The sequence below is a fragment of the Brienomyrus brachyistius genome, chromosome 4 (genome assembly GCF_023856365.1).
Source record: "Brienomyrus brachyistius isolate T26 chromosome 4, BBRACH_0.4, whole genome shotgun sequence".
In the NCBI taxonomy this organism is placed as follows: Eukaryota; Metazoa; Chordata; class Actinopteri; order Osteoglossiformes; family Mormyridae; genus Brienomyrus; species Brienomyrus brachyistius.
Window position 1 is genome coordinate 41030952 of NC_064536.1, and position 21029 is coordinate 41051980.

Below are 21029 nucleotides of genomic sequence, written 5' to 3' on the forward strand. Positions count from 1 at the left end.
ACGAGGGCCAAATACTTGTTGACTGTTACACTTGTATCACAACACCAGACCTGGACCAGAACCAGACATACTGCTAGCAGGTTTGTGGAAAGATAAAAGATAATCGCTACAAAGCTGTTTCAACTTTGGCGTTGGTGGTATAGTGGCTAGCATAGCTGCCTTCCAAGCAGTTGACCTGGGTTCGATTCCCGGCCAACACAGCCTTACTTATGACCTCCTTCTCTGTGAGTGTCTTCAGGTGCTTATAGTCCAGCAGAACAGCATGCCATCAATATCCCGCTGCATTATAGAAACTGAAAAAAGCATTACTCCATCGATTTATACATCTGCCTTCCAGATGTGTTAGCACACTTGCAAACAGGGCTGCTTATGTCAGTGAAAGCCTCGTTAGCGCAGTCGGTAGCGCGTCAGTCTCATAATCTGAAGGTCGTGAGTTCGACCCTCCCACGGGGCAGTTTGTTTACTTGCTGAAACAGTTCCCATGCGTAGCTGCACTTTTACAAAATCACTCTCCCACAGACTCTAATAGATGTTTTTATGTCACTCATGTTGCATGAGCCCAGCGTACTTCCATTACTGTGCAAAGAACTTCTTCAGAAGTAGATACCATTACTCGTCTCATAGCGGATCCACAAACCTTCCAATTTCAACGTCTAGCCCAAACTGATCTCAGATACAAGCATCTGTACAGTCATCCGCATCCCATGGCTAAGATTTCACCTGCAACAGTAGCCAATCGAGCAACAACAAAATTCGGCAACAGCAAAATCTGTGACGAGGGCCATATACTTGTTGACTGTTACACTTGTATCACAACACCAGACCTGGACCAGAACCAGACATACTGCTAGCAGGTTTGTGGAATGATAAAAGATAATCGCTACGAAACTTTTTCAACTTTGGCGTTGGTGGTATAGTGGCTAGCATAGCTGCCTTCCAAGCAGTTGACCCGGGTTCGATTCCCGGCCAACGCAGCCCTACTTATGACCTCCTTCTCTGTGAGTGTCTTCAGGTGCTTATAGTCCAGCTGAACAGCATGTCATCAATAACCCGCTGCGTTATACAAACTGAAACAAGCATTACTCCATCAATCTATATATCTGCCTTCCAGATGAGTTAGCACACTGGCAAAACAAGGCTGCTTATGTCAGTGAAAGCCTCGTTAGCGCAGTCGGTAGCGCGTCAGTCTCATAATCTGAAGGTCTTGAGTTCGACCCTCACACGGGGCAGTTTATTTACTTGCTGAAACAGTTCCCATGCATAGCTGCACTTTTACAAAATCACTCTCCCACAGACTCTAATAGATGTTTTTATGTCACTCATGTTGCATGAGCCCAGCGTACTTCCATTACTGTGCAAAGAACTTCTTCAGAAGTAGATACCATTATTCGTCTCATAGCGGATCCACAGACCTTCCAATTTCAACGTCTAGCCCAAACTGATCTCAGATGCAAGCATCTGTACAGTCATCCGCATCCCATGGCTAAGATTTCACCTGCAACAGTAGCCAATCGAGCATCAATAAAATTCGGCAACAGCAAAATCTGTGACGAGGGCCATATACTTGTTGACTGTTACACTTGTATCACAACACCAGACCTGGACCAGAACCAGACATACTGCTAGCAGGTTTGTGGAAAGATAAAAGATAATCGCTACGAAACTTTTTCAACTTTGGCGTTGGTGGTATAGTGGCTAGCATAGCTGCCTTCCAAGCAGTTGACCCGGGTTCGATTCCCGGCCAACGCAGCCTTACTTATGACCTCCTTCTCTGTGAGTGTCTTCAGGTGCTTATAGTCCAGCTGAACAGCATGTCATCAATATCCCGCTGCGTTATAGAAACTGAAACAAGCATTACTCCATCAATCTGTATATCTGCCTTCCAGATGAGTTAGCACACTGGTAAAACAGGGCTGCTTATGCCAGTGAAAGCCTCGTTAGCGCAGTCGGTAGCGCGTCAGTCTCATAATCTGAAGGTAGTGAGTTCGACCCTCACACAGGGCAGTTTACTTACTTGCTGAAACAGTTCCCATGCATAGCTGCACTTTTACAAAATCACTCTCCCACAGACTCTAATAGATGTTTTTATGTCACTCATGTTGCATGAGCCCAGCGTACTTCCATTACTGTGCAAAGAACTTCTTCAGAAGTAGATACCATTATTCGTCTCATAGCGGATCCACAGACCTTCCAATTTCAACGTCTAGCCCAAACTGATCTCAGATGCAAGCATCTGTAAAGTCATCCGCAACCCATGGCTAAGATTTCACCTGCAACAGTAGCCAATCGAGCAACAACAAAATTTGTCAACAGCAAAATCTGTGACAAGGGCCATATACTTGTTGACTGTTACACTTTTATCACAACACCAGACCTGGACCAGAACCAGACATACTGCTAGCAGGTTTGTGGAAAGATAAAAGATAATCGCTACAAAGCTGTTTCAACTTTGGCGTTGGTGGTATAGTGGCTAGCATAGCTGCCTTCCAAGCAGTTGACCTGGGTTCGATTCCCGGCCAACGCAGCCTTACTTATGACCTCCTTCTCGGTGAGTGTCTTCAGTTGCTTATAGTCCAGCTGAACAGCATGTCATCAATAACCCGCTGCGTTATAGAAACTGAAACAAGCATTACTCCATAAATCTATATATCTGCCTTCCAGATGAGTTAGCACACTGGCAAAACAGGGCTGCTTATGCCAGTGAAAGCCTCGTTAGCGCAGTCGGTAGCGCGTCAGTCTCATAATCTGTAGGTCGTGAGTTCGACCCTCACACAGGGCAGTTTATTTACTTGCTGAAACAGTTCCCATGTATAGCTGCACTTTTACAAAATCACTCTCCCACAGACTCTAATAGATGTTTTTATGTCACTCATGTTGCATGAGCCCAGCGTACTTCCATTACTGTGCAAAGAACTTCTTCAGAAGTAGATACCATTATTCGTCTCATAGCGGATCCACAGACCTTCCAATTTCAACGTCTAGCCCAAACTGATCTCAGATGCAAGCATCTGTAAAGTCATCCGCAACCCATGGCTAAGATTTCACCTGCAACAGTAGCCAATCGAGCAACAACAAAATTTGTCAACAGCAAAATCTGTGACAAGGGCCATATACTTGTTGACTGTTACACTTTTATCACAACACCAGACCTGGACCAGAACCAGACATACTGCTAGCAGGTTTGTGGAAAGATAAAAGATTATCGCTACAAAGCTGTTTCAACTTTGGCGTTGGTGGTATAGTGGCTAGCATAGCTGCCTTCCAAGCAGTTGACCTGGGTTCGATTCCCGGCCAACGCAGCCTTACTTATGACCTCCTTCTCGGTGAGTGTCTTCAGGTGCTTATAGTCCAGCTGAACAGCATGTCATCAATAACCCGCTGCGTTATAGAAACTGAAACAAGCATTACTCCATAAATCTATATATCTGCCTTCCAGATGAGTTAGCACACTGGCAAAACAGGGCTGCTTATGCCAGTGAAAGCCTCGTTAGCGCAGTCGGTAGCGCGTCAGTCTCATAATCTGTAGGTCGTGAGTTCGACCCTCACACAGGGCAGTTTATTTACTTGCTGAAACAGTTCCCATGTATAGCTGCACTTTTACAAAATCACTCTCCCACAGATTCTAATTGATGTTTTTATGTCACTCATGTTGCATGAGCCCAGCGTACTTCCATTACTGTGCAAAGAACTTCTTCAGAAGTAGATACCATTATTCGTCTCATAGCGGATCCACAGACGTTCCAATTTCAACGTCTAGCCCAAACTGATCTCAGATGCAAGCATCTGTACAGTCATCCGCATCCCATGGCTAAGATTTCACCTGCAACAGTAGCCAATCGAGCATCAATAAAATTCGGCAACAGCAAAATCTGTGACGAGGGCCATATACTTGTTGACTGTTACACTTGTATCACAACACCAGACCTGGACCAGAACCAGACATACTGCTAGCAGGTTTGTGGAAAGATAAAAGATAATCGCTACGAAACTTTTTCAACTTTGGAGTTGGTGGTATAGTGGCTAGCATAGCTGCCTTCCAAGCAGTTGACCCGGGTTCGATTCCAGGCCAACGCAGCCTTACTTATGACCTCCTTCTCTGTGAGTGTCTTCAGGTGCTTATAGTCCAGCTGAACAGCATGCCATCAATATCTCACTGCGTTATAGAAACTGAAACAAGCATTACTCCATCAATCTATATATCTGCCTTCCAGATGAGTTAGCACACTGGCAAAACAAGGCTGCTTATGTCAGTGAAAGCCTCGTTAGCGCAGTCGGTAGCGCGTCAGTCTCATAATCTGAAGGTCTTGAGTTCGACCCTCACACGGGGCAGTTTATTTACTTGCTGAAACAGTTCCCATGCATAGCTGCACTTTTACAAAATCACTCTCCCACAGACTCTAATAGATGTTTTTATGTCACTCATGTTGCATGAGCCCAGCGTACTTCCATTACTGTGCAAAGAACTTCTTCAGAAGTAGATACCATTATTCGTCTCATAGCGGATCCACAGACCTTCCAATTTCAACGTCTAGCCCAAACTGATCTCAGATGCAAGCATCTGTACAGTCATCCGCATCCCATGGCTAAGATTTCACCTGCAACAGTAGCCAATCGAGCATCAATAAAATTCGGCAACAGCAAAATCTGTGACGAGGGCCATATACTTGTTGACTGTTACACTTGTATCACAACACCAGACCTGGACCAGAACCAGACATACTGCTAGCAGGTTTGTGGAAAGATAAAAGATAATCGCTACGAAACTTTTTCAACTTTGGCGTTGGTGGTATAGTGGCTAGCATAGCTGCCTTCCAAGCAGTTGACCCGGGTTCGATTCCCGGCCAACGCAGCCTTACTTATGACCTCCTTCTCTGTGAGTGTCTTCAGGTGCTTATAGTCCAGCTGAACAGCATGTCATCAATATCCCGCTGCGTTATAGAAACTGAAACAAGCATTACTCCATCAATCTGTATATCTGCCTTCCAGATGAGTTAGCACACTGGTAAAACAGGGCTGCTTATGCCAGTGAAAGCCTCGTTAGCGCAGTCGGTAGCGCGTCAGTCTCATAATCTGAAGGTAGTGAGTTCGACCCTCACACAGGGCAGTTTACTTACTTGCTGAAACAGTTCCCATGCATAGCTGCACTTTTACAAAATCACTCTCCCACAGACTCTAATAGATGTTTTTATGTCACTCATGTTGCATGAGCCCAGCGTACTTCCATTACTGTGCAAAGAACTTCTTCAGAAGTAGATACCATTATTCGTCTCATAGCGGATCCACAGACCTTCCAATTTCAACGTCTAGCCCAAACTGATCTCAGATGCAAGCATCTGTAAAGTCATCCGCAACCCATGGCTAAGATTTCACCTGCAACAGTAGCCAATCGAGCAACAACAAAATTTGTCAACAGCAAAATCTGTGACAAGGGCCATATACTTGTTGACTGTTACACTTTTATCACAACACCAGACCTGGACCAGAACCAGACATACTGCTAGCAGGTTTGTGGAAAGATAAAAGATAATCGCTACAAAGCTGTTTCAACTTTGGCGTTGGTGGTATAGTGGCTAGCATAGCTGCCTTCCAAGCAGTTGACCTGGGTTCGATTCCCGGCCAACGCAGCCTTACTTATGACCTCCTTCTCGGTGAGTGTCTTCAGTTGCTTATAGTCCAGCTGAACAGCATGTCATCAATAACCCGCTGCGTTATAGAAACTGAAACAAGCATTACTCCATAAATCTATATATCTGCCTTCCAGATGAGTTAGCACACTGGCAAAACAGGGCTGCTTATGCCAGTGAAAGCCTCGTTAGCGCAGTCGGTAGCGCGTCAGTCTCATAATCTGTAGGTCGTGAGTTCGACCCTCACACAGGGCAGTTTATTTACTTGCTGAAACAGTTCCCATGTATAGCTGCACTTTTACAAAATCACTCTCCCACAGACTCTAATAGATGTTTTTATGTCACTCATGTTGCATGAGCCCAGCGTACTTCCATTACTGTGCAAAGAACTTCTTCAGAAGTAGATACCATTATTCGTCTCATAGCGGATCCACAGACCTTCCAATTTCAACGTCTAGCCCAAACTGATCTCAGATGCAAGCATCTGTAAAGTCATCCGCAACCCATGGCTAAGATTTCACCTGCAACAGTAGCCAATCGAGCAACAACAAAATTTGTCAACAGCAAAATCTGTGACAAGGGCCATATACTTGTTGACTGTTACACTTTTATCACAACACCAGACCTGGACCAGAACCAGACATACTGCTAGCAGGTTTGTGGAAAGATAAAAGATTATCGCTACAAAGCTGTTTCAACTTTGGCGTTGGTGGTATAGTGGCTAGCATAGCTGCCTTCCAAGCAGTTGACCTGGGTTCGATTCCCGGCCAACGCAGCCTTACTTATGACCTCCTTCTCGGTGAGTGTCTTCAGGTGCTTATAGTCCAGCTGAACAGCATGTCATCAATAACCCGCTGCGTTATAGAAACTGAAACAAGCATTACTCCATAAATCTATATATCTGCCTTCCAGATGAGTTAGCACACTGGCAAAACAGGGCTGCTTATGCCAGTGAAAGCCTCGTTAGCGCAGTCGGTAGCGCGTCAGTCTCATAATCTGTAGGTCGTGAGTTCGACCCTCACACAGGGCAGTTTATTTACTTGCTGAAACAGTTCCCATGTATAGCTGCACTTTTACAAAATCACTCTCCCACAGATTCTAATTGATGTTTTTATGTCACTCATGTTGCATGAGCCCAGCGTACTTCCATTACTGTGCAAAGAACTTCTTCAGAAGTAGATACCATTATTCGTCTCATAGCGGATCCACAGACGTTCCAATTTCAACGTCTAGCCCAAACTGATCTCAGATGCAAGCATCTGTACAGTCATCCGCATCCCATGGCTAAGATTTCACCTGCAACAGTAGCCAATCGAGCATCAATAAAATTCGGCAACAGCAAAATCTGTGACGAGGGCCATATACTTGTTGACTGTTACACTTGTATCACAACACCAGACCTGGACCAGAACCAGACATACTGCTAGCAGGTTTGTGGAAAGATAAAAGATAATCGCTACGAAACTTTTTCAACTTTGGAGTTGGTGGTATAGTGGCTAGCATAGCTGCCTTCCAAGCAGTTGACCCGGGTTCGATTCCAGGCCAACGCAGCCTTACTTATGACCTCCTTCTCTGTGAGTGTCTTCAGGTGCTTATAGTCCAGCTGAACAGCATGCCATCAATATCTCACTGCGTTATAGAAACTGAAACAAGCATTACTCCATCAATTTATACATCTGCCTTCCAGATGTGTTAGCACACTGGCAAACAGGGCTGCTTATGTCAGTGAAAGCCTCGTTAGCGCAGTCGGTAACGCGTCAGTCTCATAATCTGAAGGTCATGAGTTCGACCCTCACACGGGGCAGTTTATTTACTTGCTGAAACAGTTCCCATGCATAGCTGCACTTTTACAAAATCACTCTCCCACAGACTCTAATAGATGTTTTTATGTCACTCATGTTGCATGAGCCCAGCGTACTTCCATTACTGTGCAAAGAACTTCTTCAGAAGTAGATACCATTATTCGTCTCATAGCGGATCCACAGACCTTCCAATTTCAACGTCTAGCCCAAACTGATCTCAGATGCAAGCATCTGTACAGTCATCCGCATCCCATGGCTAAGATTTCACCTGCAACAGTAGCCAATCGAGCATCAATAAAATTCGGCAACAGCAAAATCTGTGACGAGGGCCATATACTTGTTGACTGTTACACTTGTATCACAACACCGGACCTGGACCAGAACCAGACATACTGCTAGCAGGTTCGTGGAAAGATAAAAGATAATCGCTACGAAACTTTTTCAACTTCGGCGTTGGTGGTATAGTGGCTAGCATAGCTGCCTTCCTAGCAGTTGACCCGGATTTGATTCCCGGCCAACGCAGCCTTACTTATGACCTCCTTCTCTGTGAGTGTCTTCAGGTGCTTATAGTCCAGCTGAACAGCATGTCATCAATAACCTGCTGCGTTATAGAAACTGAAACAAGCATTACTCCATCAATCTATATATCTGCCTTCCAGATGAGTTAGCACACTGGCAAAACAGGGCTGCTTATGCCAGTGAAAGCCTCGTTAGCGCAGTCGGTAGCGCGTCAGTCTCATAATCTGAAGGTTGTGAGTTCGACCCTCACACAGGGCAGTTTACTTACTTGCTGAAACAGTTCCCATACATAGCTGCACTTTTATAAAATCACTCTCCCACAGATTCTAATTGATGTTTTTATGTCACTCATGTGGCATCAGCCCAGCATACTTCCATAACTGTGCAAAAGAACTTCTTCAGAAGTAGATACCATTACTCTTCTCATAGCAGATCCACACACCTTCCAATTTCAACGTCTAGCCCAAACTGATCTCAGATGCAAGCATCTGTACAGTCATCCGCATCCCATGGCTAAGATTTCACCTGCAACAGTAGCCAATCGAGCATCAACAAAATTCGGCAACAGCAAAATCTGTGACGAGGGCCATATACTTGTTGACTGTTACACTTGTATCACAACACCAGACCTGGACCAGAACCAGACATACTGCTAGCAGGTTCGTGGAAAGATAAAAGATAATCGCTACGAAACTTTTTCAACTTCGGCGTTGGTGGTATAGTGGCTAGCATAGCTGCCTTCCAAGCAGTTTACCCGGGTTCGATTCCCGGCCAACGCAGCCTTACTTATGACCTCCTTCTCTGTGAGTGTCTTCAGGTGCTTATAGTCCAGCTGAACAGCATGTCATCAATAACCTGCTGCGTTATAGAAACTGAAACAAGCATTACTCCATCAATCTATATATCTGCCTTCCAGATGAGTTAGCACACTGGCAAAACAGGGCTGCTTATGCCAGTGAAAGCCTCGTTAGCGCAGTCGGTAGCGCGTCAGTCTCATAATCTGAAGGTTGTGAGTTCGACCCTCACACAGGGCAGTTTACTTACTTGCTGAAACAGTTCCCATACATAGCTGCACTTTTATAAAATCACTCTCCCACAGATTCTAATTCATGTTTTTATGTCACTCATGTGGCATCAGCCCAGCATACTTCCATAACTGTGCAAAAGAACTTCTTCAGAAGTAGATACCATTACTCTTCTCATAGCAGATCCACACACCTTCTAATTTCAACGTCTAGCCCAAACTGATCTCAGATGCAAGCATCTGTACAGTCATCCGCATCCCATGGCTAAGATTACACCTGCAACAGTAGCCAATCGAGCATCAACAAAATTCGGCAACAGCAAAATCTGTGACGAGGGCCATATACTTGTTGACTGTTACACTTGTATCACAACACCAGACCTGGACCAGAACCAGACATACTGCTAGCAGGTTTGTGGAAAGATAAAAGATAATCGCTACAAAGCTGTTTCAACTTTGGCTTTGGTGGTATAGTGGCCAGCATAGCTGCCTTCCAAGCAGTTGACCTGGGTTCGATTCCCGGCCAATGCAGCCTTACTTATGACCTCCTTCTCTGTGAGTGTCTTCAGGTGCTTATAGTCCAGCTGAACAGCATGCCATCAATATCTCACTGCGTTATAGAAACTGAAACAAGCATTACTCCATCAATTTATACATCTGCCTTCCAGATGTGTTAGCACACTGGCAAACAGGGCTGCTTATGTCAGTGAAAGCCTCGTTAGCGCAGTCGGTAGCGCGTCAGTCTCATAATCTGAAGGTCGTGAGTTCGACCCTCACACGGGGCAGTTTGTTTACTTGCTGAAACAGTTCCCATGCATAGCTGCACTTTTACAAAATCACTCTCCCACAGACTCCAATAGATGTTTTTATGTCAATCATGTGGCATGAGCCCAGCGTACCTCCATTACTGTGCAAAGAACTTCTTCAGAAGTAGATACCATTATTCGTCTCATAGCGGATCCACAGACCTTCCAATTTCAACGTCTAGCCCAAACTGATCTCAGATGCAAGCATCTGTACAGTCATCCGTATCCCATGGCTAAGATTTCACCTGCAACAGTAGCCAATCGAGCATCAACAAAATTCGGCAACAGCAAAATCTGTGACGAGGGCCATATACTTGTTGACTGTTACACTTGTATCACAACACCAGACCTGGACCAGAACCAGACATACTGCTAGCAGGTTTGTGGAAAGATAAAAGATAATCGCTACAAAACTTTTTCAACTTCGGCGTTGGTGGTATAGTGGCTAGCATAGCTGCCTTCCAAGCAGTTGACCCGGGTTCGATTCCCGGCCAACGCAGCCTTACTTATGACCTCCTTCTCTGTGAGTGTCTTCAGCTGCTTATAGTCCAGCTGAACAGCATGCCATCAATATCCCGCTGCGTTATAGAAACTGAAAGAAGCATTACTCCATCAATCTATATATCTGCCTTCCAGATGTGTTAGCACACTTGCAAACAGGGCTGCTTATGTCAGTGAAAGCCTCGTTAGCGCAGTCGGTAGCGCATCAGTCTCATAATCTGAAGGTCGTGAGTTCGACCCTCACACGGGGCAGTTTGTTTACTTGCTGAAACAGTTCCCATGCATAGCTGCACTTTTACAAAATCACTCTCCCACAGACTCCAATAGATGTTTTTATGTCACTCATGTTGCATGAGCCCAGCGTACCTCCATTACTGTGCAAAGAACTTCTTCAGAAGTAGATACCATTATTCGTCTCATAGCGGATCCACAGACCTTCCAATTTCAACGTCTAGCCCAAACTGATCTCAGATGCAAGCATCTGTACAGTCATCCGCATCCCATGGCTAAGATTTCACCTGCAACAGTAGCCAATCGAGCATCAACAAAATTCGGCAACAGCAAAATCTGTGACGAGGGCCATATACTTGTTGACTGTTACACTTGTATCACAACACCAGACCTGGACCAGAACCAGACATACTGCTAGCAGGTTTGTGGAAAGATAAAAGATAATCGCTACGAAACTTTTTCAACTTCGGCGTTGGTGGTATAGTGGCTAGCATAGCTGCCTTCCAAGCAGTTGACCCGGGTTCGATTCCCGGCCAACGCAGCCTTACTTATGACCTCCTTCTCTGTGAGTGTCTTCAGGTGCTTATAGTCCAGCTGAACAGCATGTCATCAATAACCTGCTGCGTTATAGAAACTGAAACAAGCATTACTCCATCAATCTATATATCTGCCTTCCAGATGAGTTAGCACACTGGCAAAACAGGGCTGCTTATACCAGTGAAAGCCTCGTTAGCGCAGTCGGTAGCGCGTCAGTCTCATAATTTGAAAGTCGTGAGTTCGACCCTCACACGGGGCAGTTTATTTACTTGCTGAAACAGTTCCCATGCATAGCTGCACTTTTACAAAATCACTCTCCCATAGATTCTAATAGATGTTTTTATGTCACTCATGTTGCATGAGCCCAGCGTACTTCCATTACTGTGCAAAGAACTTCTTAAGAAGTAGATACCATTACTCGTCTCATAGCGGATCCACAAACCTTCCAATTTCAACGTCTAGCCCAAACTGATCTCAGATGCAAGCATCTGTACAGTCATCCGCATCCCATGGCTAAGATTTCACCTGCAACAGTAGCCAATCGAGCAACAACAAAATTCGGCAACAGCAAAATCTGTGACGAGGGCCATATACTTGTTCTCTGTTACACTTGTATCACAACACCAGACCTGGACCAGAACCAGACATACTGCTAGCAGGTTTGTGGAAAGACAAAAGATAATCGCTACGACGCTTTCTCAACTTCGGTGTTGGTGGTATAGTGGCTAGCATAGCTGCCTTCCAAGCAGTTGACCCGGGTTCGATTCCCGGCCAACGCAGCCTTACTTATGACCTCCTTCTCTGTGAGTGTCTTCAGGTGCTTATAGTCCAGCTGAACAGCATGTCATCAATAACCTGCTGCGTTATAGAAACTGAAACAAGCATTACTCCATCAATCTATATATCTGCCTTCCAGATGAGTTAGCACACTGGCAAAACAGGGCTGCTTATACCAGTGAAAGCCTCGTTAGCGCAGTCGGTAGCGCGTCAGTCTCATAATCTGAAGGTAGTGAGTTCGACCCTCACACGGGGCAGTTTACTTACTTGCTGAAACAGTTCCCATGCATAGCTGCACTTTTACAAAATCACTCTCCCACAGACTCTAATAGATGTTTTTATGTCACTCATGTTGCATGAGCCCAGCGTACTTCCATTACTGTGCAAAGAACTTCTTCAGAAGTAGATACCATTATTCGTCTCATAGCGGATCCACAGACCTTCCAATTTCAACGTCTAGCCCAAACTGATCTCAGATGCAAGCATCTGTACAGTCATCCGCATCCCATGGCTAAGATTTCACCTGCAACAGTAGCCAATCGAGCATCAACAAAATTCGGCAACAGCAAAATCTGTGACGAGGGCCATATACTTGTTGACTGTTACACTTGTATCACAACACCAGACCTGGACCAGAACCAGACATACTGCTAGCAGGTTTGTGGAAAGATAAAAGATAATCGCTACGAAACTTTTTCAACTTCGGCGTTGGTGGTATAGTGGCTAGCATAGCTGCCTTCCAAGCAGTTGACCCGGGTTCGATTCCCGGCCAACGCAGCCTTACTAATGACCTCCTTCTCTGTGAGTGTCTTCAGGTGCTTATAGTCCAGCTGAACAGCATGTCATCAATAACCTGCTGCGTTATAGAAACTGAAACAAGCATTACTCCATCAATCTATATATCTGCCTTCCAGATGAGTTAGCACACTGGCAAAACAGGGCTGCTTATACCAGTGAAAGCCTCGTTAGCGCAGTCGGTAGCACGTCAGTCTCATAATTTGAAGGTCGTGAGTTCGACCCTCACACGGGGCAGTTTATTTACTTGCTGAAACAGTTCCCATGCATAGCTGCACTTTTACAAAATCACTCTCCCATAGATTCTAATAGATGTTTTTATGTCACTCATGTTGCATGAGCCCAGCGTACTTCCATTACTGTGCAAAGAACTTCTTAAGAAGTAGATACCATTACTCGTCTCATAGCGGATCCACAAACCTTCCAATTTCAACGTCTAGCCCAAACTGATCTCAGATGCAAGCATCTGTACAGTCATCCGCATCCCATGGCTAAGATTTCACCTGCAACAGTAGCCAATCGAGCAACAACAAAATTCGGCAACAGCAAAATCTGTGACGAGGGCCATATACTTGTTCTCTGTTACACTTGTATCACAACACCAGACCTGGACCAGAACCAGACATACTGCTAGCAGGTTTGTGGAAAGACAAAAGATAATCGCTACGACGCTTTCTCAACTTCGGTGTTGGTGGTATAGTGGCTAGCATAGCTGCCTTCCAAGCAGTTGACCCGGGTTCGATTCCCGGCCAACGCAGCCTTACTTATGACCTCCTTCTCTGTGAGTGTCTTCAGGTGCTTATAGTCCAGCTGAACAGCATGTCATCAATAACCTGCTGCGTTATAGAAACTGAAACAAGCATTACTCCATCAATCTATATATCTGCCTTCCAGATGAGTTAGCACACTGGCAAAACAGGGCTGCTTATACCAGTGAAAGCCTCGTTAGCGCAGTCGGTAGCGCGTCAGTCTCATAATCTGAAGGTAGTGAGTTCGACCCTCACACGGGGCAGTTTACTTACTTGCTGAAACAGTTCCCATGCATAGCTGCACTTTTACAAAATCACTCTCCCACAGACTCTAATAGATGTTTTTATGTCACTCATGTTGCATGAGCCCAGCGTACTTCCATTACTGTGCAAAGAACTTCTTCAGAAGTAGATACCATTATTCGTCTCATAGCGGATCCACAGACCTTCCAATTTCAACGTCTAGCCCAAACTGATCTCAGATGCAAGCATCTGTACAGTCATCCGCATCCCATGGCTAAGATTTCACCTGCAACAGTAGCCAATCGAGCATCAACAAAATTCGGCAACAGCAAAATCTGTGACGAGGGCCATATACTTGTTGACTGTTACACTTGTATCACAACACCAGACCTGGACCAGAACCAGACATACTGCTAGCAGGTTTGTGGAAAGATAAAAGATAATCGCTACGAAACTTTTTCAACTTCGGCGTTGGTGGTATAGTGGCTAGCATAGCTGCCTTCCAAGCAGTTGACCCGGGTTCGATTCCCGGCCAACGCAGCCTTACTTATGACCTCCTTCTCTGTGAGTGTCTTCAGGTGCTTATAGTCCAGCTGAACAGCATGTCATCAATAACCTGCTGCGTTATAGAAACTGAAACAAGCATTACTCCATCAATCTATATATCTGCCTTCCAGATGAGTTAGCACACTGGCAAAACAGGGCTGCTTATACCAGTGAAAGCCTCGTTAGCGCAGTCGGTAGCGCGTCAGTCTCATAATTTGAAGGTCGTGAGTTCGACCCTCACACGGGGCAGTTTATTTATTTGCTGAAACAGTTCCCATGCATAGCTGCACTTTTACAAAATCACTCTCCCACAGATTCTAATAGATGTTTTTATGTCACTCATGTTGCATGAGCCCAGCGTACTTCCATTACTGTGCAAAGAACTTCTTAAGAAGTAGATACCATTACTCGTCTCATAGCGGATCCACAAACCTTCCAATTTCAACGTCTAGCCCAAACTGATCTCAGATGCAAGCATCTGTACAGTCATCCGCATCCCATGGCTAAGATTTCACCTGCAACAGTAGCCAATCGAGCAACAACAAAATTCGGCAACAGCAAAATCTGTGACGAGGGCCATATACTTGTTCTCTGTTACACTTGTATCACAACACCAGACCTGGACCAGAACCAGACATACTGCTAGCAGGTTTGTGGAAAGACAAAAGATAATCGCTACGAAGATTTCTCAACTTAGGCTTTGGTGGTATAGTGGCTAGCATAGCTGCCTTCCAAGCAGTTGACCCGGGTTCGATTCCCGGCCAATGCAGCCTTACTTATGACCTCCTTCTCTGTGAGTGTCTTCAGGTGCTTATAGTAGGGACTTGGAAATCCTGCTTTGGTCGCTCACTCTTATATTCCGTGTGATGACGTCATCATTTTTTCAGCGGTGGCTACGGGGTGTGGGTGCGAATATGCGGTTTTCGCGGCTAGCTCTGCATTCAACTTATGAGATATCCGCCGTTTTGAATAATTTATTTATCCTTGATTTTCTTATTTTTTACTGGATCAAAATCGGTTCAGTATTCGAGGAGCAACAACAATTTGAAAACAAGGTAACTTTCACGCACTAAATAAAAATCGAAAGAATCGTGGGGCATCGATTATTTGTGCACAGGCATATTTATTGCACCCTAAATGTGAATATTGCCAACTATGATGACGATTGATGCATGCCCACACTATACAATCGTGTGCCCACTTCTGGATGATTGAAGATTGAAGGGATTTTATGTGCTGTACGGAGGATGGATCAATGTCACGTGACCACTGATCTGGCTCCTGATTGGTTAGACATCATGCCAGTTAATGGAGATACCCCCAAGTAAATTTTCATTTCAACATTCAACAACAAAAATCACTAAGATTGGTTAGATATTGGCAAAGTTCTGGTTGTTTAAGTGCACCATACCCTATTTACAATTTCTTACATTTATTGAATGAGGGGCAGGCTGCCCTCCGCCTATGCAGAGCGAAGTTGTTCTAAGAAGTCACAGTTTTTTCTGCAGCTCTAATTGTAATTACATTAGAACAAAAATCCGATTTCAGGCATGTTAAATCTTCAATATCTCTGGTTCTATTAAAGATATATTGACAAATGAGGTATCATTTTTTATGATTTTTTAATCTCTTTCCATTAAAATAGGTGTGAAGTTAATCAAGACAATTTGGTGAAAAATTTCCAAGTCCCTACTTATAGTCCCGCTGAACAGCATGTCATCAATAACCCGCTGCATTATCGAAACTGAAAGAAGCATTACTCCATCAATCTATATATCTGCCTTCCAGATGTGTTAGCACACTGGCAAACAGGGCTGCTTACGTCAGTGAAAGCCTCGTTAGCGCAGTCGGTAGCGCGTCAGTCTCATAATCTGAAGGTCGTGAGTTTGACCCTCACACGGGGCAGTTTATTTACTTGCTGAAACAGTTCCCATGCATAGCTGCACTTTTACAAAATCACTCTCCCACAGATTCTAATTGATGTTTTTATGTCACTCATGTGGCATCAGCCCAGCGTACTTCCATAACTGTGCAAAGAAATTCTTCAGAAGTAGATACCATTATTCGTCTCATAGCGGATCCACAAACCTTCCAATTTCAACGTCTAGCCCAAACTGATCTCAGATGCAAGCATCTGTACAGTCATCCGCATCCCATGGCTAAGATTTCACCTGCAACAGTAGCCAATCGAGCAACAACAAAATTCGGCAACAGCAAAATCTTTGACGAGGGCCATATACTTGTTCTCTGTTACACTTGTATCACAACACCAGACCTGGACCAGAACCAGACATACTGCTAGCAGGTTTGTGGAAAGACAAAAGATAATCGCTACGACGCTTTCTCAACTTCGGTGTTGGTGGTATAGTGGCTAGCATAGCTGCCTTCCAAGCAGTTGACCCGGGTTCGATTCCCGGCCAACGCAGCCTTACTTATGACCTCCTTCTCTGTGAGTGTCTTCAGGTGCTTATAGTCCAGCTGAACAGCATGTCATCAATAACCTGCTGCGTTATAGAAACTGAAACAAGCATTACTCCATCAATCTATATATCTGCCTTCCAGATGAGTTAGCACACTGGCAAAACAGGGCTGCTTATACCAGTGAAAGCCTCATTAGCGCAGTCGGTAGCGCGTCAGTCTCATAATTTGAAGGTCGTGAGTTCGACCCTCACACGGGGCAGTTTATTTACTTGCTGAAACAGTTCCCATGCATAGCTGCACTTTTACAAAATCACTCTCCCACAGATTCTAATAGATGTTTTTATGTCACTCATGTTGCATGAGCCCAGCGTACTTCCATTACTGTGCAAAGAACTTCTTAAGAAGTAGATACCATTACTCGTCTCATAGCGGATCCACAAACCTTCCAATTTCAACGTCTAGCCCAAACTGATCTCAGATGCAAGCATCTGTACAGTCATCCGCATCCCATGGCTAAGATTTCACCTGCAACAGTAGCCAATCGAGCAACAACAAAATTCGGCAACAGCAAAATCTGTGACGAGGGCAATATACTTGTTGACTGTTACACTTGTATCACAACACCAGACCTGGACCAGAACCAGACATACTGCTAGCAGGTTTGTGGAAAGATAAAAGATAATCGCTACAAAGCTTTTTCAACTTCGGCATTGGTGGTATAGTTGCTAGCATAGCTGCCTTCCAAGCAGTTGACCCGGGTTCGATTCCCGGCCAACGCAGCCTTACTTATGACCTCCTTCTCTGTGAGTGTCTTCAGGTGCTTATAGTCCAGCTGAACAGCATGTCATCAATAACCCGCTGCGTTATAGAAACTGAAACAAGCATTACTCCATCAATCTATATATCTGCCTTCCAGATGTGTTAGCACACTGGCAAAACAGGGCTGCTTATGCCAGTGAAAGCCTCGTTAGCGCAGTCGGTAGCGCGTCAGTCTCATAATCTGAAGGTAGTGAGTTCGACCCTCACACGGGGCAGTTTACTTACTTGCTGAAACAGTTCCCATGCATAGCTGCACTTTTACAAAATCACTCTCCCACAGACTCTAATAGATGTTTTTATGTCACTCATGTTGCATGAGCCCAGCGTACCTCCATTACTGTGCAAAGAACTTCTTCAGAAGTAGATACCATTATTCGTCTCATAGCGGATCCACAGACCTTCCAATTTCAACGTCTAGCCCAAACTGATCTCAGATGCAAGCATCTGTACAGTCATCCGCATCCCATGGCTAAGATTTCACCTGCAACAGTAGCCAATCGAGCATCAACAAAATTCGGCAACAGCAAAATCTGTGACGAGGGCCATATACTTGTTGACTGTTACACTTGTATCACAACACCAGACCTGGACCAGAACCAGACATACTGCTAGCAGGTTTGTGGAAAGATAAAAGATAATCGCTACGAAACTTTTTCAACTTCGGCGTTGGTGGTATAGTGGCTAGCATAGCTGCCTTCCAAGCAGTTGACCCGGGTTCGATTCCCGGCCAACGCAGCCTTACTTATGACCTCCTTCTCTGTGAGTGTCTTCAGGTGCTTATAGTCCAGCTGAACAGCATGTCATCAATAACCTGCTGCGTTATAGAAACTGAAACAAGCATTACTCCATCAATCTATATATCTGCCTTCCAGATGAGTTAGCACACTGGCAAAACAGGGCTGCTTATACCAGTGAAAGCCTCGTTAGCGCAGTCGGTAGCGCGTCAGTCTCATAATTTGAAGGTCGTGAGTTCGACCCTCACACGGGGCAGTTTATTTACTTGCTGAAACAGTTCCCATGCATAGCTGCACTTTTACAAAATCACTCTCCCACAGATTCTAATAGATGTTTTTATGTCACTCATGTTGCATGAGCCCAGCGTACTTCCATTACTGTGCAAAGAACTTCTTAAGAAGTAGATATCATTACTCGTCTCATAGCGGATCCACAAACCTTCCAATTTCAACGTCTAGCCCAAACTGATCTCAGATGCAAGCATCTGTACAGTCATCCGCATCCCATGGCTAAGATTTCACCTGCAACAGTAGCCAATCGAGCAACAACAAAATTCGGCAACAGCAAAATCTGTGACGAGGGCCATATACTTGTTCTCTGTTACACTTGTATCACAACACCAGACCTGGACCAGAACCAGACATACTGCTAGCAGGTTTGTGGAAAGACAAAAGATAATCGCTACGAAGATTTCTCAACTTAGGCTTTGGTGGTATAGTGGCCAGCATAGCTGCCTTCCAAGCAGTTGACCCGGGTTCGATTCCCGGCCAATGCAGCCTTACTTATGACCTCCTTCTCTGTGAGTGTCTTCAGGTGCTTATAGTAGGGACTTGGAAATCCTGCTTTGGTCGCTCACTCTTATATTCCGTGTGATGACGTCATCATTTTTTCAGCGGTGGCTACGGGGTGTGGGTGCGAATATGCGGTTTTCGCGGCTAGCTCTGCATTCAACTTATGAGATATCCGCCGTTTTGAATAATTTATTTATCCTTGATTTTCTTATTTTTTACTGGATCAAAATCGGTTCAGTATTCGAGGAGCAACAACAATTTGAAAACAAGGTAACTTTCACGCACTAAATAAAAATCGAAAGAATCGTGGGGCATCGATTATTTGTGCACAGGCATATTTATTGCACCCTAAATGTGAATATTGCCAACTATGATGACGATTGATGCATGCCCACACTATACAATCGTGTGCCCACTTCTGGATGATTGAAGATTGAAGGGATTTTATGTGCTGTACGGAGGATGGATCAATGTCACGTGACCACTGATCTGGCTCCTGATTGGTTAGACATCATGCCAGTTAATGGAGATACCCCCAAGTAAATTTTCATTTCAACATTCAACAACAAAAATCACTAAGATTGGTTAGATATTGGCAAAGTTCTGGTTGTTTAAGTGCACCATACCCTATTTACAATTTCTTACATTTATTGAATGAGGGGCAGGCTGCCCTCCGCCTATGCAGAGCGAAGTTGTTCTAAGAAGTCACAGTTTTTTCTGCAGCTCTAATTGTAATTACATTAGAACAAAAATCCGATTTCAGGCATGTTAAATCTTCAATATCTCTGGTTCTATTAAAGATATATTGACAAATGAGGTATCATTTTTTATGATTTTTTAATCTCTTTCCATTAAAATAGGTGTGAAGTTAATCAAGACAATTTGGTGAAAAATTTCCAAGTCCCTACTTATAGTCCCGCTGAACAGCATGTCATCAATAACCCGCTGCATTATAGAAACTGAAAGAAGCATTACTCCATCAATCTATATATCTGCCTTCCAGATGAGTTAGCACACTGGCAAAACAGGGCTGCTTATACCAGTGAAAGCCTCGTTAGCGCAGTCGGTAGCGCGTCAGTCTCATAATCTGAAGGTCGTGAGTTCGACCCTCACACGGGGCAGTTTATTTACTTGCTGAAACAGTTCCCATGCATAGCTGCACTTTTACAAAATCACTCTCCCACAGATTCTAATTGATGTTTTTATGTCACTCATGTGGCATCAGCCCAGCGTACTTCCATAACTGTGCAAAGAAATTCTTCAGAAGTAGATACCATTATTCGTCTCATAGCGGATCCACAAACCTTCCAATTTCAACGTCTAGCCCAAACTGATCTCAGATGCAAGCATCTGTACAGTCATCCGCATCCCATGGCTAAGATTTCACCTGCAACAGTAGCCAATCGAGCAACAACAAAATTCGGCAACAGCAAAATCTGTGACGAGGGCCATATACTTGTTCTCTGTTACACTTGTATCACAACACCAGACCTGGACCAGAACCAGACATACTGCTAGCAGGTTTGTGGAAAGACAAAAGATAATCGCTACGAAGCTTTTTCAACTTCGTCCTAGGTGGAATAGTGGATAGCATAGCTGCCTACCAAGCAGTTGACCCGGGTTCAATTCCCGGCCAACGCAGCCTTACTTATGACCTCCTTCTCTGTGAGTGTCTTCAGGTGCTTATAGTCCAGCTGAACAGCATGTCATCAATAACCCGCTGCATTATAGAAACTGAAAAAAGCATTACTCCATCAATCTGTATATCTGCCTTCCAGATGAGTTAGCACACTGGCAAACAGGGCTGCTTACGTCAGTGAAAGCCTCGTTAGCGCAGTCGGTAGCGTGTCAGTCTCATAATCTGAAGGTCGTGAGTTCGACCCTCACACGGGGCAGTTTGTTTACTTGCTGAAACAGTTCCCATGCATAGCTGCACTTTTACAAAATCACTCTCCCACAGACTCTAATAGATGTTTTTATGTCACTCATGTTGCATGAGCCCAGCGTACTTCCATTACTGTGCAAAGAACTTCTTCAGAAGTAGATACCATTACTCGTCTCATAGCGGATCCACAAACCTTCCAATTTCAACGTCTAGCCCAAACTGAT

The 21029-nt window shown here is 44.6% G+C and overlaps 41 non-coding genes across 41 annotated transcripts; all 41 read left to right on the forward strand.

Annotated features, from left to right (window-relative positions):
• The first annotated feature begins 128 nt into the window (after positions 1-128).
• Positions 129-200, forward strand: trnag-ucc (transfer RNA glycine (anticodon UCC)). Its single transcript has one exon. It is a non-coding gene; the product is annotated as a tRNA-Gly (tRNA).
• Positions 201-381: 181 nt separating this feature from the next.
• On the forward strand, positions 382-454 carry trnam-cau (transfer RNA methionine (anticodon CAU)). The gene has a single exon. It is a non-coding gene; the product is annotated as a tRNA-Met (tRNA).
• Positions 455-902: 448 nt separating this feature from the next.
• On the forward strand, positions 903-974 carry trnag-ucc (transfer RNA glycine (anticodon UCC)). The gene has a single exon. It is a non-coding gene; the product is annotated as a tRNA-Gly (tRNA).
• Positions 975-1156: 182 nt separating this feature from the next.
• trnam-cau (transfer RNA methionine (anticodon CAU)) lies at positions 1157-1229 on the forward strand. The gene has a single exon. It is a non-coding gene; the product is annotated as a tRNA-Met (tRNA).
• Positions 1230-1677: 448 nt separating this feature from the next.
• trnag-ucc (transfer RNA glycine (anticodon UCC)) lies at positions 1678-1749 on the forward strand. Its single transcript has one exon. It is a non-coding gene; the product is annotated as a tRNA-Gly (tRNA).
• A 182-nt stretch (positions 1750-1931) lies between these two features.
• Positions 1932-2004, forward strand: trnam-cau (transfer RNA methionine (anticodon CAU)). The gene has a single exon. It is a non-coding gene; the product is annotated as a tRNA-Met (tRNA).
• A 448-nt stretch (positions 2005-2452) lies between these two features.
• Positions 2453-2524, forward strand: trnag-ucc (transfer RNA glycine (anticodon UCC)). Its single transcript has one exon. It is a non-coding gene; the product is annotated as a tRNA-Gly (tRNA).
• Positions 2525-3227: 703 nt separating this feature from the next.
• On the forward strand, positions 3228-3299 carry trnag-ucc (transfer RNA glycine (anticodon UCC)). Its single transcript has one exon. It is a non-coding gene; the product is annotated as a tRNA-Gly (tRNA).
• A 957-nt stretch (positions 3300-4256) lies between these two features.
• trnam-cau (transfer RNA methionine (anticodon CAU)) lies at positions 4257-4329 on the forward strand. The gene has a single exon. It is a non-coding gene; the product is annotated as a tRNA-Met (tRNA).
• Positions 4330-4777: 448 nt separating this feature from the next.
• Positions 4778-4849, forward strand: trnag-ucc (transfer RNA glycine (anticodon UCC)). Its single transcript has one exon. It is a non-coding gene; the product is annotated as a tRNA-Gly (tRNA).
• A 182-nt stretch (positions 4850-5031) lies between these two features.
• trnam-cau (transfer RNA methionine (anticodon CAU)) lies at positions 5032-5104 on the forward strand. The gene has a single exon. It is a non-coding gene; the product is annotated as a tRNA-Met (tRNA).
• Positions 5105-5552: 448 nt separating this feature from the next.
• Positions 5553-5624, forward strand: trnag-ucc (transfer RNA glycine (anticodon UCC)). Its single transcript has one exon. It is a non-coding gene; the product is annotated as a tRNA-Gly (tRNA).
• A 703-nt stretch (positions 5625-6327) lies between these two features.
• Positions 6328-6399, forward strand: trnag-ucc (transfer RNA glycine (anticodon UCC)). The gene has a single exon. It is a non-coding gene; the product is annotated as a tRNA-Gly (tRNA).
• A 956-nt stretch (positions 6400-7355) lies between these two features.
• On the forward strand, positions 7356-7428 carry trnam-cau (transfer RNA methionine (anticodon CAU)). The gene has a single exon. It is a non-coding gene; the product is annotated as a tRNA-Met (tRNA).
• Positions 7429-8130: 702 nt separating this feature from the next.
• Positions 8131-8203, forward strand: trnam-cau (transfer RNA methionine (anticodon CAU)). The gene has a single exon. It is a non-coding gene; the product is annotated as a tRNA-Met (tRNA).
• A 449-nt stretch (positions 8204-8652) lies between these two features.
• Positions 8653-8724, forward strand: trnag-ucc (transfer RNA glycine (anticodon UCC)). Its single transcript has one exon. It is a non-coding gene; the product is annotated as a tRNA-Gly (tRNA).
• Positions 8725-8906: 182 nt separating this feature from the next.
• trnam-cau (transfer RNA methionine (anticodon CAU)) lies at positions 8907-8979 on the forward strand. Its single transcript has one exon. It is a non-coding gene; the product is annotated as a tRNA-Met (tRNA).
• Positions 8980-9428: 449 nt separating this feature from the next.
• On the forward strand, positions 9429-9500 carry trnag-ucc (transfer RNA glycine (anticodon UCC)). The gene has a single exon. It is a non-coding gene; the product is annotated as a tRNA-Gly (tRNA).
• Positions 9501-9681: 181 nt separating this feature from the next.
• Positions 9682-9754, forward strand: trnam-cau (transfer RNA methionine (anticodon CAU)). Its single transcript has one exon. It is a non-coding gene; the product is annotated as a tRNA-Met (tRNA).
• A 448-nt stretch (positions 9755-10202) lies between these two features.
• trnag-ucc (transfer RNA glycine (anticodon UCC)) lies at positions 10203-10274 on the forward strand. The gene has a single exon. It is a non-coding gene; the product is annotated as a tRNA-Gly (tRNA).
• Positions 10275-10455: 181 nt separating this feature from the next.
• Positions 10456-10528, forward strand: trnam-cau (transfer RNA methionine (anticodon CAU)). Its single transcript has one exon. It is a non-coding gene; the product is annotated as a tRNA-Met (tRNA).
• A 448-nt stretch (positions 10529-10976) lies between these two features.
• Positions 10977-11048, forward strand: trnag-ucc (transfer RNA glycine (anticodon UCC)). The gene has a single exon. It is a non-coding gene; the product is annotated as a tRNA-Gly (tRNA).
• A 182-nt stretch (positions 11049-11230) lies between these two features.
• On the forward strand, positions 11231-11303 carry trnam-cau (transfer RNA methionine (anticodon CAU)). Its single transcript has one exon. It is a non-coding gene; the product is annotated as a tRNA-Met (tRNA).
• A 448-nt stretch (positions 11304-11751) lies between these two features.
• trnag-ucc (transfer RNA glycine (anticodon UCC)) lies at positions 11752-11823 on the forward strand. The gene has a single exon. It is a non-coding gene; the product is annotated as a tRNA-Gly (tRNA).
• Positions 11824-12005: 182 nt separating this feature from the next.
• Positions 12006-12078, forward strand: trnam-cau (transfer RNA methionine (anticodon CAU)). The gene has a single exon. It is a non-coding gene; the product is annotated as a tRNA-Met (tRNA).
• Positions 12079-12526: 448 nt separating this feature from the next.
• trnag-ucc (transfer RNA glycine (anticodon UCC)) lies at positions 12527-12598 on the forward strand. The gene has a single exon. It is a non-coding gene; the product is annotated as a tRNA-Gly (tRNA).
• A 182-nt stretch (positions 12599-12780) lies between these two features.
• trnam-cau (transfer RNA methionine (anticodon CAU)) lies at positions 12781-12853 on the forward strand. Its single transcript has one exon. It is a non-coding gene; the product is annotated as a tRNA-Met (tRNA).
• A 448-nt stretch (positions 12854-13301) lies between these two features.
• trnag-ucc (transfer RNA glycine (anticodon UCC)) lies at positions 13302-13373 on the forward strand. The gene has a single exon. It is a non-coding gene; the product is annotated as a tRNA-Gly (tRNA).
• Positions 13374-13555: 182 nt separating this feature from the next.
• Positions 13556-13628, forward strand: trnam-cau (transfer RNA methionine (anticodon CAU)). The gene has a single exon. It is a non-coding gene; the product is annotated as a tRNA-Met (tRNA).
• A 448-nt stretch (positions 13629-14076) lies between these two features.
• On the forward strand, positions 14077-14148 carry trnag-ucc (transfer RNA glycine (anticodon UCC)). Its single transcript has one exon. It is a non-coding gene; the product is annotated as a tRNA-Gly (tRNA).
• A 182-nt stretch (positions 14149-14330) lies between these two features.
• Positions 14331-14403, forward strand: trnam-cau (transfer RNA methionine (anticodon CAU)). The gene has a single exon. It is a non-coding gene; the product is annotated as a tRNA-Met (tRNA).
• A 448-nt stretch (positions 14404-14851) lies between these two features.
• Positions 14852-14923, forward strand: trnag-ucc (transfer RNA glycine (anticodon UCC)). Its single transcript has one exon. It is a non-coding gene; the product is annotated as a tRNA-Gly (tRNA).
• Positions 14924-15986: 1063 nt separating this feature from the next.
• Positions 15987-16059, forward strand: trnam-cau (transfer RNA methionine (anticodon CAU)). Its single transcript has one exon. It is a non-coding gene; the product is annotated as a tRNA-Met (tRNA).
• A 448-nt stretch (positions 16060-16507) lies between these two features.
• On the forward strand, positions 16508-16579 carry trnag-ucc (transfer RNA glycine (anticodon UCC)). The gene has a single exon. It is a non-coding gene; the product is annotated as a tRNA-Gly (tRNA).
• Positions 16580-16761: 182 nt separating this feature from the next.
• trnam-cau (transfer RNA methionine (anticodon CAU)) lies at positions 16762-16834 on the forward strand. The gene has a single exon. It is a non-coding gene; the product is annotated as a tRNA-Met (tRNA).
• A 702-nt stretch (positions 16835-17536) lies between these two features.
• On the forward strand, positions 17537-17609 carry trnam-cau (transfer RNA methionine (anticodon CAU)). Its single transcript has one exon. It is a non-coding gene; the product is annotated as a tRNA-Met (tRNA).
• A 448-nt stretch (positions 17610-18057) lies between these two features.
• On the forward strand, positions 18058-18129 carry trnag-ucc (transfer RNA glycine (anticodon UCC)). The gene has a single exon. It is a non-coding gene; the product is annotated as a tRNA-Gly (tRNA).
• Positions 18130-18311: 182 nt separating this feature from the next.
• On the forward strand, positions 18312-18384 carry trnam-cau (transfer RNA methionine (anticodon CAU)). Its single transcript has one exon. It is a non-coding gene; the product is annotated as a tRNA-Met (tRNA).
• A 448-nt stretch (positions 18385-18832) lies between these two features.
• trnag-ucc (transfer RNA glycine (anticodon UCC)) lies at positions 18833-18904 on the forward strand. Its single transcript has one exon. It is a non-coding gene; the product is annotated as a tRNA-Gly (tRNA).
• Positions 18905-19968: 1064 nt separating this feature from the next.
• On the forward strand, positions 19969-20041 carry trnam-cau (transfer RNA methionine (anticodon CAU)). The gene has a single exon. It is a non-coding gene; the product is annotated as a tRNA-Met (tRNA).
• Positions 20042-20742: 701 nt separating this feature from the next.
• Positions 20743-20815, forward strand: trnam-cau (transfer RNA methionine (anticodon CAU)). The gene has a single exon. It is a non-coding gene; the product is annotated as a tRNA-Met (tRNA).
• Positions 20816-21029: the final 214 nt, after the last annotated feature.